This window comes from Notolepis coatsorum, assembly GCF_963971535.1.
Source record: "Notolepis coatsorum genome assembly, chromosome: 12".
Taxonomy (NCBI): domain Eukaryota; kingdom Metazoa; phylum Chordata; class Actinopteri; order Aulopiformes; family Paralepididae; genus Notolepis; species Notolepis coatsorum.
The window spans coordinates 51288468-51304767 of NC_140176.1; positions in this window are offsets into that span (position 1 = coordinate 51288468).

Consider the following 16300-nt stretch of genomic DNA (forward strand, 5'->3'; position numbering starts at 1 on the left):
TTGTTCCCATTTGTCTAAAAATATATGTTTTTCTTTTTCCTGGTAGTCAAGCTTTAACCCTTGTGTGGTGTTTGCATTTTTGTTACTCACCCGATTTTCCAGGGTCTGGTGGACCCGCAACATTATTATAACAATTAATGTAAAAATACTTATGTGAACTGTATCTCAATTACAAGCAATCTAGCCAGTATATGGTAAATATTTGCCATTTACCTCTGACTGCTAGATCACATTTATCAATAAAAGTGCTATTGTTTTTTTGTGATGAAATGTGTCTGTAAAAAATATATATAATAATAATAATAATAATAATAATAATAATAATAATAATAATAATAATAATAATAATAATAATAATAATAATAATCAAGATGAATAGCATGAATCATGTTTATCACTATATTTTTCACTGCACCAACGGCAAGTAGACCTACTTAGCAGTTAAGTATTGTTTTGCTTGTCAAACTGTACTTCCATCCATGTTATGGTACTTTCCAATAAAAGCTTCTCTGAGGCACACTACTGTGTGATTGCATTTGAACAGCAGCCTTGTACTGTCACTATTATCTGGAAGGACAGATTTGCTCATCAAACCGCTACCTCTCAAGTAGGGAAATTGTACTGGTCGGGATTTGTAACCGCTATGGAGCATAGCACTATAAAAGAAGCAGAGAGGTTACAACCTGAACGGGGTACGATAAAAGCAGGTGTAAAGTGGACAGCACAAGAGCATTGATAACAGACGGCAGATGCTAGACAGGTGCTTAAGAACGTGCACAACAGCGAATATCGGGGTATGTGTTCTATGAGGAGTTCAATTGTTTTGTGCAGCTGAGCATGACATCTTCAAACAGACCTGGTCGGTATATCAAAGCCGCTCCTCGACTCCGGGCACTTCGCGCACAGCGCCTCCTCACTCAGCTATAGATGAAAAAACATCACACATGGAGTGTGTGTAATGAAATTGGAATTCCGTGTTGTGATGCAATGTAGCTAGCCAGCTAGGCCTATTAGGTTTTAGATTATAACGAGGAAGCAATATAGCCGAGGCATCTCGGTGGAGGAGATTGAATGTGTCCATCAAAGGATACTGCGTGATGCTCTAAATAAGCAACGAGGCAATTTGGACTATATTCTTCTCTATCTAGGACATTAATGAAATGGTAATTGAAACAACCAAGCCAAAGATGATCAGTGCATATTGTTTTGTTGTAAGTCTGGGAAGGACTAGAGAGAGGAATACTCCTGCTAATATTGCAAAACCTCCCCTAGATGTCACTTACACAATCCCTGTTGTTGTTTTTTCTCTGGAGAAAAAACATGGTTGTTAGCAATAATAACTTAAAGGTCACATATTAGAGTCCTTTTCAACAAGTTAATATAGATCTCTGAGGTCCCAAAACATGTCTTTGACATATTTTTTTACTGAAAATACCACTCAGATTATGCATTCTATCATATACCTCTCTGTTTCTCTGTGCTCCAGAACTGCCCATGAACTCTGACATGCCTGGCTCACAAAATTCAGATCAAACTGTCAAACTAGGTGTTGCAGTTCAAATATGAGGTAAGATCCAGCAATTGCATGCTTTACTTTTCGCCTAAAATGTTGTCAGACTGTTGCCAAAAACAGTATTTTGAACACAACTGTACATCGGTTATGATCCCCAATTAACATATGACGGGGAGGCAAATCAGAATGCCATAACAATTAACACTTTAATCGCCGAAAACGCTGGAACTCGTCTTTCCCCGCCATGCTCATTCTGCCGAAGACGCCGTAACACGTCTTTGATATCAATATTTCAAAAATCTGTGATCGAAATCATATTTCGCCTCCGGGGACCTGAGATATACTGCTGACCTCCACTCAACTGTCTAACGGTTCAAGAGCGCCATCTGGTGGCCGATCGGCAGATCGGCCAACAGGAAGTGACGCGCCAAACAGGAAGTGCTCATCCATATTTCGTCCGGGCACTCGCGATCGTTAGCCGGACTCCATCTCGACACACTGGATAATCAATCGCTCGCCCTAACTCAATAAACAACGTTATTTGGACGTATATAGTATTATACAACCTGGAAATGGTTCATCTAGATCAACATCCCATAATCGAAAACTGTCTACTCCAAGCTGATCGTCCAACGGCGCGAGGAAGATACGGTAAGATCCAGCATTATTTTCCAACGTGTTCTTTACTAACTGCTCTGATGACCATATGACCCACACTAGATGAATGATATAACGTTGCCCACGGAATTATAAACGACCCCCCGCCCATCCGGTCAACATCAGATGATACGTAGTAACTTCTAGAAGTACCTCCAGTTGAATTTTTTATCTGGCACCGATCGCTACCAAACTGTATTTGATCATCAATATAATGCATTTGGGGCTATAAATCAAGTTCTGGAGAAAGCTGCAGAAAACGATAAAAACATACTTATACTTTAGACCATATTTTAGTATGAATATGTGAATGAAAAAGTATAACGTTGCTACACCCTGAACAATAGATATAGGACATTGAATGGGCCATAATAATGTCAATTTAGCAATAGAATTTAAAAAGTTATAGCCCTGCAAAGAAGGGGAACTTCTCCATAGACAAATAGAGCTGGCTAGGGATGGTAAATTATGAATTTAACCATGGCGATCAAAGTGTTAATGTAAAAATACTTATATGAACTTTATCTCAATTACAAGCAATCTAGACCGCATATTATATGGTTAATATTTGCCATTGACCTCTGCTAGATCACATTTATCAATAAAAGCGCATTTTCTTTTTTAAATGTATGTCTGTAAAAAAGAAACTAGGTGTTGCAGATCAAATGAGGTAAGATCCAGCAATTGCATGCTTTACTTATACAATATTTTGAACACAACCCCAATGGACCTATCTCAAACCCTGCCCTCTTTTCTTGATCCTCCAATCACAACTGTCGCTTACCTCGGACAAACAAAGTGATTGGAGGATCAAGAAAAGAGGGCAGGGTTTAAGATAGGTCTATTGACGTATGACGGAAAGGCAAATTAGAATGGCTTGTTGAAGGACATGTTTTCTGACCTAATAAGCAGCCCAGAAAAATCTGACAGGGTTGTCTTATTTCACAGTTTGTTAGTAGGCCCATCAGAGACCTAAATGTACAGTCTGTGCACAAGCGTTGAAAAAGTGAGTTTCTCCACAATATGTGATCTTTAAAACTTTGTTCAAGCAATCATGGAGGGGGGCAGGGGTCCAACCTTTGCTGAAAATTTTTTTTGGGCAGGGGGGCAGTATACAGCACACCTGCAGTACAGAGTCCAGAGGGATTTTGGAAAATCTATCATCAGATGGATTTAGCTAAATCAATCATCCTTGATTCACGGCTGCGGAAGCCATGAGGCGTAGGGGGGAAAAACAAGTCCATGGGAAAGAAAGGTGATCAAAGAGACGGTGGCTCCAACGTTCCCTGGGTTGCCAGGGGTGTAAAAAGTACCCAGAAATGATACTTAAGTGAAAGTATGGGTACCGTCTCTAAATCGTACTCAAGTAAAAGTCAGAGTATCTGGCTAAAAACACACTTGAGTAAAAGTCCAAAAGTTTCTACTTTTAAATGTACTTAAGTACTAAAAAGTAAAAGTGAAAACTTTTTTTCTGACTGTCTATTCTTCTGATAGCAGGTGTTTAATCAAAGATCCCCGCTTTCTAGTCTTGCACAATGACCAATCAGCATGGGTATGGGCAGGTTCATTTTCCATTGATGGGCTGTTTTTTAAATAAAGTGCGACCGCAGGATTAATAACGTTAACGTTAGTTCGGCCAGAGAAACAAATATACTAATTAAAATGGTTGGACCTGCGAGATTTCTACTTTGTACTTTGTAGGTCTGCATTTTTAAATTGAGTAAAAAGTATGTTTTTTTCTTTGAAATGTAATTGAGTAAAAGTACAAGTATACAAACTCGAGTAAAGTACAAATCCCCAAAAACAGTACTTAAATATTGTAACGAAGTACAATTACTCAAGTACTTTACAACCCTGTGGGTTGCAGGGTTTTATTTCCTTCCTTTTCTTCCTCTCTACCCGCTCCCCTCGTGCATACCGCTCTACAGTTTAGAATCGGGACACCTTGCTTCAGCCTCAGCTCTGTCATTCTACCTCGCCGGCATCGATTACACCCAGGTCCCCTCGCTGCAAACCAACAGAATAACTCTCCCTTTCAGCGTCCCTTTTCTTCCCCTTTCTTCCCCTTTTGACCGCTCAAATGAACTTGGAAGCCATTGATACTCTAGAGTGAAAGAAGGGGCGAGAGGGTGGGAGGCGTCAATGTGGACGGCCGCTGCACTGAATCTGAGAATCGACCGTTAGGCTCTCAACAACCCCCCCCCCCCCGACAAACTTGAGCCGGCCAATCACAGCTTGCGGGGAATCAATCAGTGGTGAGATATGGGCAGCTGTCACCATGGTGACCGATTTTGCCATGCAAGGCTCTGACTTAATAGACAAAGGGGAAAGCGATCAATAGCCAATTTGGCCTTGGAAAGCCAGACTGGATCAGGGAAAAATTCATTTAATTCTCCTCATCTCTGCCTTCGAAAGCTTAGGAAAAGTATGATGAACATTGGCGACAGGGTGAGTAAAGGAGCGCATCATTCACTGGCCAGCAGAGGAATGATGCGCTCTGGCAGCTTGGATATGATACTGTAGGGTGTTTCAGATCTGGCTACTGATTCTTTAGTAAGCTAAATTGTAGAGCTGGGCCGAAACCTCCCCAACAGCGAAGCATGAAACATATACAGTAGTGAAATGACACTCGTGAAATAGTGTCCAAAGTAATCTTGCTTGAAGAAATGCCTTTTCTTGTTGCTTTTTTCTGTTGTCCTCCATGTTTAAAAACAGTGCAAATACCTATGCTGGCCAATTTTCCATAGTGCAGCTTTAAGTCTGTGAAGCTGAAGCACTTTGTTGTTTAATTGCATTGAAAGGTTTGTATAGTGCACCATACAGTGCAATTCTATTTCTATTGAATTGTATGGAGGGGTAATTACATTCTATCAGCTGTGCTCAGTTTTAATTTGCTGTCAACATGACAAAACATGCCTAACCTTTATTCAACCACAGTGGTGTTATATGGTTGAATATTGAGCCCAGGCCAGGGTCATATACATTTTTTCGTCCAATAAAATGTGCCTTATTCCATTTCAGATAAAAATGCTGTCACAAAATGAATGATAATCATAGCAAGTTGGGACCAAAATGAAAAAGATCTCCTGCTGTGTGCAAATGGACACCGGTCTTTTGAGGATGTATTTTGGTGGACAACTGGATTTTTTTCCTGGAAATGGATTTCCTGGAGGGCTCCCTTTCTCTCTCTCTCTCTCTCTCTCTCTCTCTCTCTCTCTCTCTCTCTCTCTCTCTCTCTCTCTCTCTCTCTCTCTCTCTCTCTCCAACCCACTGTTTTCATAATTATAATGTGACAATTCACTGCTCCACGTTGGCATTTTCCCATTGAGATGCATAATGGCTTGTTTCCATTAGGAGCTCCACAGAGAGTTGCCAGGTGAGCCGTTCACGAACACTGTCATCAGTGGGAGATGGTGGTGACCCTTATAACCCACTCCCCCTTCCCCCTGGGGGCAGTTCACATCCTTATTCACAAATTGTTCTCGGGCCCCATGGCCTCGCTTGGCCACAAAAAAAGGGTTGAATTATGTACTCACGCGCTCTTCCGACAAAGAGATCTCTAAAAAGAGCGCACATTTGCAACAGCCGTGTACATACATTGTGGCGTCATTTCAGTAAAAGCCAAGGTATGGCGAGGAGGAAGGGGGGGGGGGGGGGGATAGGGGGGGTTTCCCCCCTCTGTGTATTTTTTTTGTCAAATCAGTTGTGCAATAGTCACTTTTGGTGAGTTGTTTCTATACAATTCACTTATATGACATTTAGGTATGACACAGGACTACACAAGCATTTTTAGTACACAAATGTGTCAACAGACTAAAGCAGGGAACCACAATATTTTGCATACAAATTATGCAGAATGTAATATCATAACTGTCTATTATTTTTCTTGGACTGTACATTGGAGGTGGGGGGGGGGGGTTGGGTAGGGGGTGGGTGGGGGACACTGTACACTGTACATTGAAATACTGACAAAGCCATACTTGGTCATTTACTGTACAACTGGGTTAGGACATTTGTAGGGTCCATTTTCGAATTGCAGTCTCCCGTAGGTGTTCTTTGAGAGTGTTTTTGAAAGTGGATAGTGATTCACATTCCTTTACAGCTTTGGGTAGGGCGTTCCACATTGATGTGGCATAATTGCGAAACGTGTTTAGTCCCTTGTTTGAGCCGAATCTGGGTTTAACATGATTTGTGGAGCTCCCTCTGGTGTTGTGATTGTGGTATTCACTGACCTTTGGGAAGTATTTTGACATGTACATGGGTACCTTGGTCGTGTAGTGTATCTTGTAGACCAGGCCCATTGCAAGTTGCTGTACTCTGTCGTCTACTCTAAGCCATCCTAGTTTGTCAAAGTGGGCAGGGGAGAGGTGGGTTCTAGGAGTCAGGTCAAGCAGTAGTCTGACTAGTTTGTTTTGAGATGTTTGTAATTTGGTTTTTAGTGCCTTTGAGGTGCTTTGGTACCATGAGATGCAAGCATAGTCGTAGTACCCTTGAATGAGTGCTCCTGCCAGAGTCTTCAGGGTATTCTTGTTTACCGGAGAGGAGATCCGGTACAAGAATCGAGTTCGTTGGTTGACTTTTTTTATTACATTGGATGCCATTTTGTCACAGGAAAGATTAGCCTCTAGGATGGAACCCAGGTAGGTAATTTCATCTTTCCTAGTGACAATATTGTCACCCACTGTAACTGAGAAGCCGTCGGTCTTACTGAGTTTGTTATTTGAACCGAAGAGAATGGACTCTGTTTTGCCCATGTGTAATGATAGTTTGTTATCGGCGAGCCATATGCAGATTTTGCCTAGTTCCGAGCTGAGGGTTTTTTCAACCTGTAACTTGTTCTTGTCAGAGACCAGCAGGGCTGAGTTGTCCGCAAACAGGAACAAGTTGCAGTCACAAGCTGACGACATGTCATTTGCATAAATTAGGAACAGTAGCGGTCCTAGTATGCTTCCTTGTGGAACACCATAGCTCACTGAGAGGGGGGGGGGGGGTAGGGTACCATTTACCTCCACCATCTGTTCTCTCCCCTCCAGGTAGGATTGTATCCAGCTCACTGATAGACTATCAAAACCAATTGCTTTTAGCTTGGTGTGATTGACAGTGTCGAAGGCCTTTTGTAGGTCCAGCATGACCATGCCGCAGTATTTGCCCACGTCCACCTCTTGTTTGATGTGGTCGTTCAAATAGAGAAGGCACGTGTCAATGGAGTGGGATTTTCTGAAGCCAGATTGGGATTCGTAGATTAGATTTTCTTCCGCAAGGTACTTTTCGACCTGTTCGTATACTATTTTTTCCATGACTTTCGAGATGGATGTAAGGATAGAAACAGGGTGGTAGTTGCCTGGGTCTAATTTGCTGCCCTTTTTGTGCAGGGGTGTTACTCTCGCAATTTTGAAGTCCTTGGGGACGTGTCCCTGTTTTATGGAGAGGTTTATTATGTGTGTGATGACTGGGGTGATGGCGGCTGCTGAGTCTCTGAGGAATTTGGAGGGGATGTTGTCATGGCCAGACCGCTACTGTTCCTAATTTATGCAAATGACATGTCGTCAGCCTGTGACTGCAACTTGTTCCTGTTTGCGGATGACTCAGCCCTGCTGGTCTCTGACAAGAACAAGTTGCATGTTGAAAAAACCCTCAGCTCGGAACTAGGCAAAATCTGCATATGGCTCGCTGATAACAAACTATCATTACACATGGGCAAAACAGAGTCCATTCTCTTCGGTTCAAATAACAAACTCAGCAAGACCGACGGCTTCTCAGTTATAGTGGGTGACAATATTGTCACAAGGAAAGACGAAATTACCTACCTGGGTTCCATCCTAGAGGCAAATCTTTCCTGTGACAAAATGGCATCCAATGTAATAAAAAAAGTCAACCAACGAACTAGATTCTTGTACCGGATCTCCTCTCTGGTAAACAAGAATACCCTGAAGGAGCACTCATTCAAGGGTACTACGACTATGCTTGCACCTCATGGTACCAAAGCACCTCAAAGGCGCTAAAAACAAGATTAAAAACATCACAAAACAAACTGGTCAGACTACTACTTGACCTTACCCCTAGAACCCACCTCACCCCTGCCCACTTTGACAACCTAGGATGGCTTAGAGTAGACGACAGAGTACAGCAACTTGCAATGGACCTGGTCTACAAGATACACTATACGACTAAGGTACCCATGTACATGTCAAAATACTTCCCAAAGTCAGTGAATACCACGACCACTACAGGCAGAGGAAGCTCAACAAATCATGTTAAACCCAGATTCGGCTCAAACAAGGGACTAAACACATTTCGCAATTATGCCACATCAATGTGGAACGCCCTACCCAAAGCTGTAAAGGAATGTGAATCCCTACCCACATTCAAAACTGCTCTCAAAGAGCACCTACGGGAGACTGCAATTCGAAACTGGCCACTGTAAATGCCCAAACCCCCCACCACCTCCTAATAGACAGTCTCCTCCCCACCGCATGTATATATTCTTTCCCCGCCGTATGTATATTTCTCTCCCACCCACCCACCCCCTCCAAATGTACAGTCTCCACCCCACCGTATGTATATTTCTCTCCCACCCACCCACCCCCTCCTAATGTACAGTCCCCTCCCCATCATATGTATATACTCTGTCAGGATCTATGGGTAACAGTACTGTATATTTGAATACCGTTTATGTCACAAATGTATCAGTACTAAATACCTGTATGTCCCTATGCCATAAATGTCATGTATGTTGTGTATGTCATAAATGTCAATATGAAATGAAAATGGGGGACCCTGATGTAAACAAGACAAACATCTTTCTCTGGTCTGCATCCCCTTAACAATTGTGTGTATTGAGCCGTACTGTATTGTACTGTATCTGCAATCTGTTAAATAAAGTTTTCATTAATTAATTAATTAATTAATTAATTCATTCATTCATTCATTCATTCATTCATTCATTCATTCATTCATTCATTCATGTTTATGTTTGAGAACCTGGTTTTACGTTTTTTACTGCAGCCTAGTTGATTATTGAGTAATTTCCAAAGTTCACATGGTTTATTTTTGTTTTCCGCAGTTTTGTCATTGATGAATTTTTTTGAGCAATTTTGATCATGGAGTTTACGTCATTTCTTAGTCTGTTTCTTTCTAGTTTGAGTTCAGTCGCGTGGGCTTGGAGTTCACTGCTCGTGCTTTTGGTAAGCTTTGACTGACTTTTACGAAACTCAGAGCATTTTTTGTCTCTGGCTTTCATAGCGGTCAGTATTTCAGTGTGCATCCACGGCTCAGCGCGATTTTTTACCCTGGTGGTTCTTAGGGGGGCCATGTTGTTTAGTATTGTTGAAAATTTGGTTTAGAAGCCAAGCCATGTTTCTTCAACCAGTGTACCATTGAGCTCATCTGACCAGTCCAGGCTCTCCAGTTCAAGGTTAAAGGCCTTGCTAGAGTAGGTTTTGAGGTCTCTAGATGTGACTGTTTTGTGACAGCCAGCCTTTTGCTTTAGCTTTTTGCGGGTACAGAATATCATATAATGATCACTTAACTGCATGCTATAACCCCTTTATTGGAGATCTTGGACTTGTCAGAGGTCAGGATGAGGTCAATGGTAGTCTGAGTTGATTCACATACCCTTGTGGGTTGGGTGATTAGCTGGCTGAGGCCATGTAGATCACAAAACCTACTGAAGGCCTTGAAGACGGGTGTTGCTTTACGTAGCATGTCCGTGTTCCAGTCCCCAATAAGATTTTTTTTCTACGCCCTCCACCCCCGCTAAACACCCATCAAGTGTGTCATAGAAGCCACTGTGTTCTGGCGGTCTATAGATTGTGCATACTAGTACTGATTTCGCCCTTTCAAATAAGATTTCAATCCAAACAGTTTCAATCTCATCATGGTTAAGGTCAGTACGGTTGATGAATTTGGTATCTTTGTGAATATACACACCTCCATACTGGTTTCTATCCCACCTGAATATTGAATAGTTCTCGATTTCAATCTCTGGATCCTGTACAGATGAGTCTAGTTTTGTTTCTGTGAAACACAATATGTTAGCCTTACCGTTTAAAAGTCAGCAAAACAAAAGAGATGATTGTGGACTTCAGGAGGTCGGGGGTCAGGGACTACAGCCCCCTCAGCATCGACGGGGCACCGGTTGAGAGAGTGAACAGTTTCAAGTACCTCGGAGTCCACATATCCGAGGACTTGACATGGACCACACACATTGACAGTGTTGTGAAAAAGGCACGGCAACGCCTCTACTTCCTCAGGCGCCTAAGGAAGTTCCAAGTCAGTCAGAAGATCCTTAAGAACTTCTACTCATGCACAATAGAGAGCATCCTGACTGGCAATATCACCTCCTGGTTTGGGAATAGCACCGCACAAGACCGTAGCAGACTACAGAGAGTGGCCCGTTCAGCCGAACGCACAATTGGAGGGGGGCTTCCCACTCTCCAGGACATTTACAACAAGCGGTGCATGGGTAAGGCTAAGAGAATGATCAAAGACTCCAGCCACCCAAACAACTGCCTCTTTGAACTGCTGCGGTCAGGCAAGCGATACCGGAGTCTCATGGCAAGCACAGAGAGGCTCAGAAGAAGCTTCTATCCCCAGGCCATCAGGATGCTCAACGAACAATAACACTATGTAACAACCATCAAATGCACTCACAGCACACACATCCACACGCACACACTCACTTTAAACAAACAACTCACTGCAGCACCCACTTTACTTTTAGAACACCTAAACACACTTTATATTTATTGGTAAAGAATTTGCACTACAACCCATACCTCATTACACCTTACTGTAAATTGTACCTCATCCCATTTCTGCTTTGTACTGTATAGTATATTGTATTGTAACTCAGTTACTTCTACTCTGCATTGTACATTTTATATATGTATATACTGAACACTTTGTCTACGTACTTGACTTCTATTTTATACTGCTATACTTATTTTATACTTATCTATTTTTGTCTAGCACAGTCCCTAGAGCGTAACAGAAAGAAGCATTTTGTATAAAAGTATTCTGTATTTCTGTATGACAACTAATAAAGAAACTTAAAAACTAAAAACAAATGTCTGATTTCAGCCAGTTTGGGTACGGTTCTGAGGTGTGTGTTCAACAGAATGCAGTAACAAAAACACGTTCACAAAACGTATGGGTTACTGAATGCTGAACTGCACTGTTATAATCACTAAGCCATTGTAAGACCATACCTGTGTCCCTGTATCACTTGTCTCTGCTGCCCTTTGTACTTCTGTATATCCATTTTCCTTTTTTTTGGGCATATTTCAGTTAGTCACAGTAAAAGTCACCTAGTAAAAGTGAGATAATTGACAATATCAAAACATGCTAGGGCTGTACTGAATAGTTTGAAGCTTCGTTCATAATGTTGACATTCGAATTCTAAATCAACATAAACAAATTTAATTATAAAAAAAAAAAAAAAAAATACAATTTTTATTTGCCAAGGTAAACCAATTTGCCATACCAAAACGACGCCCCTGGTACATTCACTCAGGTTTTGTGTTTTTTTTTTATAGATAGGTCACTCCCATTGCCATGCTCCCTTTTAGCCAATTGGCATGAACACATACACTGGACATACACTAATTTCAGCTTCCTGTGGCCACTAGAGAGGGTGGGGAAATGTTTGTCGACCAACCGATCGACCTGACCAACGGAACAAACTACAGAGCTGCTGGTCGCAGCTAATGTATTATGTCTAGAGTTTCCCTTTGTCTCTCTCTGTTAATTCACCAGGCTGTTTAACAAGAAGGTCTCTCACTCTGACTCTCTTTATCGGTCTGTCTGACTCTCTGACTCTGTCTCTCTCACACCAATTTATCTCCCAGTGATTGCTAATTAATTCCCCTGGCATGCATGTATCAAGCACATAAAGCTGTCTCATCCCATCTAAGAGGCTCCATCTAAGGTCACAACGCTATGAGTGTGAGCGAGAACTTTCCAGATGGATTCAATTGTTTTATTGATTCAGAGCAATTAGCTCCGAGCTCAAGGGATCACCCCGCCTACACAGATGCATAGCAAATGGGGATTACTTCATTGCCCTGGCTGTCTGTGTGGTGCGATATATGCTCAACAAGATCTGCGATCGATGAAATTAGTATCGTAATTTTCTTATTTTGACTCTTTGAACTCAAAGCATTTGTTCATGTTTTTCATGCCTCTTCATAGATTCAGGAAGAGCAAACTACACAAAGCCGTGGCGTGGTTTTACAAGTCTATTTTTTTTTTTAACTTTGATTCAACATATTCTGGAATGGGTTAACTTTAACATATATACGGCCTCCTCCCCAGCAGCATGCCATTTGTCAAGGTAACACGTGTCCTTAGTTGAATTATCTGATGATGGATTTCCGCCTGGAACAATCTCAAAGATTTCCAGGACTCCTGTGGAAAGAGGGACAGTTCCACCTCTCTCGGTAGAATATTCCCTCTTATCGTCCAACAACAGGGCAGAAAATTCCTCCGGCACCAGCATAATCCAGCTACCATGTACCGTAGTGTTCAAACGTGTACACCCACCACCACCCTCCTGTACCGTAGTGTTCAAACGTGTACACCCACCACCACCCTCCTCCCCCGCCCAAATGTATGTGTACCCTTCACAGTTCCACTTATGTAATGAAGGGTGTTAGACTAGTTTATTGAAGAAAGAATAAAACAACAACATTACACACAGACAGTACATACTTAAACCGTGTGGTGGTGTTCGTGTGTTTTTGTTGCTCACCCAATGTTCAAGGGTCTGGTGGACCCACAACATTATTGGGATTTTAAAACAATAAAGCCAAGATGATGACATTCAGAAAATATGTGATACTGGAACAGAGTCAGAGTAACAAGCCAAAATAAGTTAACATTTTTCACAGAAAATGAGTCAAGGCCAATGAGTCTCGTGATAAATAAATAATTCATTGTATAATTTTTCGTAGACTTAGATTTGGGTTAGCTATATTTGTACATGGGGTTGACTTAGAATATAGTATCTGTTGTGAAGGGCCAGATTAAAGTTGAGAATCTGCCTTTATTGTTTTATATACTTTGTATATTATTTATATATACACGGTATATCCCTTTACCTGCGTCCAAACCATAGTAATATTTCGCTCTCCTTATTGGATAGCGCCCTAGGCTCCAGGCAGTCTCGCACTCAGACAGGTGCAATGGGCGAGTTTGGGGCATGTCAGAACATGCCCGGAGGCAGTGTATTGATACCAGACAAGAACTGAGGTTTGGTACTAGATAACCACTTAAGTATAAATACGGCGCAGGTGTGCCCAGCAGTAGTTCATTCAGTTCGTCTAAAGCAGCAGTGTGACAAGTTCGGTAACATTGAGGTGCGCACACCGTGCTTAGTCGCTTAGTGAAGTGAGCAACCTTGCGTCTAACAGAGCATTGAGAACCGCGTGCGAATAGAATGGTAAAAGTGTCAGAGTTTAGTGAAGTAACGTCAAGTTCGACCTAGTTTAATGTGAAGTATAGTGCACAGGAGAATCGGCGTCGGCGATTGCAGAACCATTCCTGGTTGGATTATATTGATTTGGAACGTGGTACCCGGAGAAGAGCATCGTTGATTTCCACTATCGTTTGGGATTCAACCTCGTGAGGATTACAACTCGGGCCTGCCTCGTGGACGGGGCTGGCTAGCTGTCATCAATGCTGTCGAGCATCTGGATTACAATTATTGCTTTTGCTGCTGATCAAGGGAGTTTACAAGGACCGACTCCTGTACCTGGAGTCTCTTTATTCCTCATTGAATCAGACGGAGTACCCGAACATTCCTCTACCCTCCAGGCCTTACACCCCGGAGGGAACCCATTGTCTCAGTCGGTACCAGTGTTGCCCTATATAGCTGCTACTATACGACAGGTGGTGTCAACTTAGACCCATCGTAGGATTCCTGCTATTCTTAGTGACTTATGCTCTTGACTGACTTTACGTATATTCTTCGCCATACAAGCGCGACCCTAATTCTCATTCTGTAACCTAACGTTGCCTAATAATAATAAATTACCCTCAAATACTATTTCTGTGTCAATGCCGTGTTCTTGTGGGTGTTCACCATCTATATTTGATGTACTGTCTGGCCAGTAATTAAAGTACATAACTAGCAGTGGTTTAATCTATCACAATCTTTAATACAGTCAGGGTTTTGTAACCCCTCAGTTACAGTATCACATAGTGATATTATTGATAGTGTATACAGTGCATGTTTCAACTGTTCAGAGATCCAGTGCAGACCAGACCTTTATCTTCATTATTATAAACATTTTATTCTATCTACTATTATGTTTTATTATTGTATTTTATTCCTATTGCCCTGTCTGTACCTCGCCTCTCCCTCTTCTGTGCTGCTATGACTCCAGAATCTCCCCACAGGGATGAATAAAGATCCATTTTATCTCATCTTATCTTAGATATTGTCCTCAGTGAAAAGTACAGTGGCCCAGATTTGCCTACAGTCATCTTTCTTTTATCTTCAAGCTAAATTTTTATGACTTTTAAACATCACCTCATTCATCGCTGCCCTAAATTCCTGCTGATTTCATTAACAGCCTCTACAGGAATGGAAATCAGCAGACTTCATTCTGCATTTCGAGCTTGAAATGTGGTATTACTGGCAACACACATACACAGATTAATTTAAATATTTTTCAAATTAGACCTTGAAGATATGCTCATCATGCACCCCTAAGCTAATATAATATAAATGTTAATGAATGATTTGTGCAGTGAGCTGGGGAAATGAACGTTCACAGTATAGCAAATACTTTTTGGATGTTAAAAATGGATACTGCATTAGATAATTTTTTCTCTCCCTCACAGCTGTATATTTTCTCTAGCTGTGGAATGATAATGACTTAGATGATAAATAAATAGTATAACCTAATAGGAAATTGATGATTGATGAAAATATTATCAACCATATATTCCTGTCTGGGAACACTGATTGATTTGGCATGGCTCCAAATGATTTTCTTTTATTTGACATTTTTCTCATACAAATCCATATATGCTTGCTGTTAATGTAATTTAAATATGCAAATCTGTTTGCAAACAACAAGGACAATACGCTCAAAACTGAGCTGATACACTGCAGCTCGCTAATCTATTTTCCAAATGTGGCAAACAAGGTCATATTAGTGAATTTAATCTGTCAGCCGTTTTAAATACATTCGCGTCGAGGGTTGTGTTCTGGATTGTACAATGACGTTCTTTAAATGAGCCCATTTCCAATTAAGGTCCTGGCAGCCCATCAAAACAAATGGCAATAACCAACTGGATGCAGTTTTAGGTATTATATATACACATTATTAGGGAATTATTAGGGGTTAAGTGTCTTGCTCAAGGACACATCGACACGATGCCCGGGAGGAGTGGTAATCGAACCGGGAGCCTCCGGATTGCCAGACGACTACTCTACCACCCGAGCCACTGTCTCCCCCCATCATCAGCATTACCACCACCATCATCATCATCATCATCATCATCATCATCATCATCATCATCATCATCATCATCATCACAGGCAACATCACCATCATCATCATGTTCTTTCATTGTAATTTAAACTGTAACCTACAGCATTTCAGTAATGGACTTCATTCACTGTCAAGGCTAGATACTGGATCCCCCCCTCCATTTTCTTTTTAGGTTTCAGTTCAAAATACCTTTTATTCAATCACACCTGTATAAATTTGTTGAATCACTGCATACTACCAGGGGTGAACACTTTGTCATGCATAGGTTAAATGGGAACAGCTGTGGGGCCATCATGCCAGGTACCGTGTGTGGATTTGATACGGCAGGGTAATTGGTTGTGGCACTGGAGTTGGCCCTCATTAACCTTGCTGCATTACCTTTTACTTTGGATAAATGGGGGGCTTTAAATCAGCCATCTGTTGCTGCTCTCCGCTACCTTTACAGAGTCGCTAATAGAGTGGAAGTGACACCCAGACACCTTTCAAGGACATCAATGGACAAGTCTAATGGGGGGGGGGGGGGGGGGGAGTTCTCTAGAATGCCTCATATCAGTGATTTTCAGAAGCCATGTGCATGGATGGGGTTTAAAAGGAAGCCCAGTAATGTGCATTAGTGTTTTTGTATGAT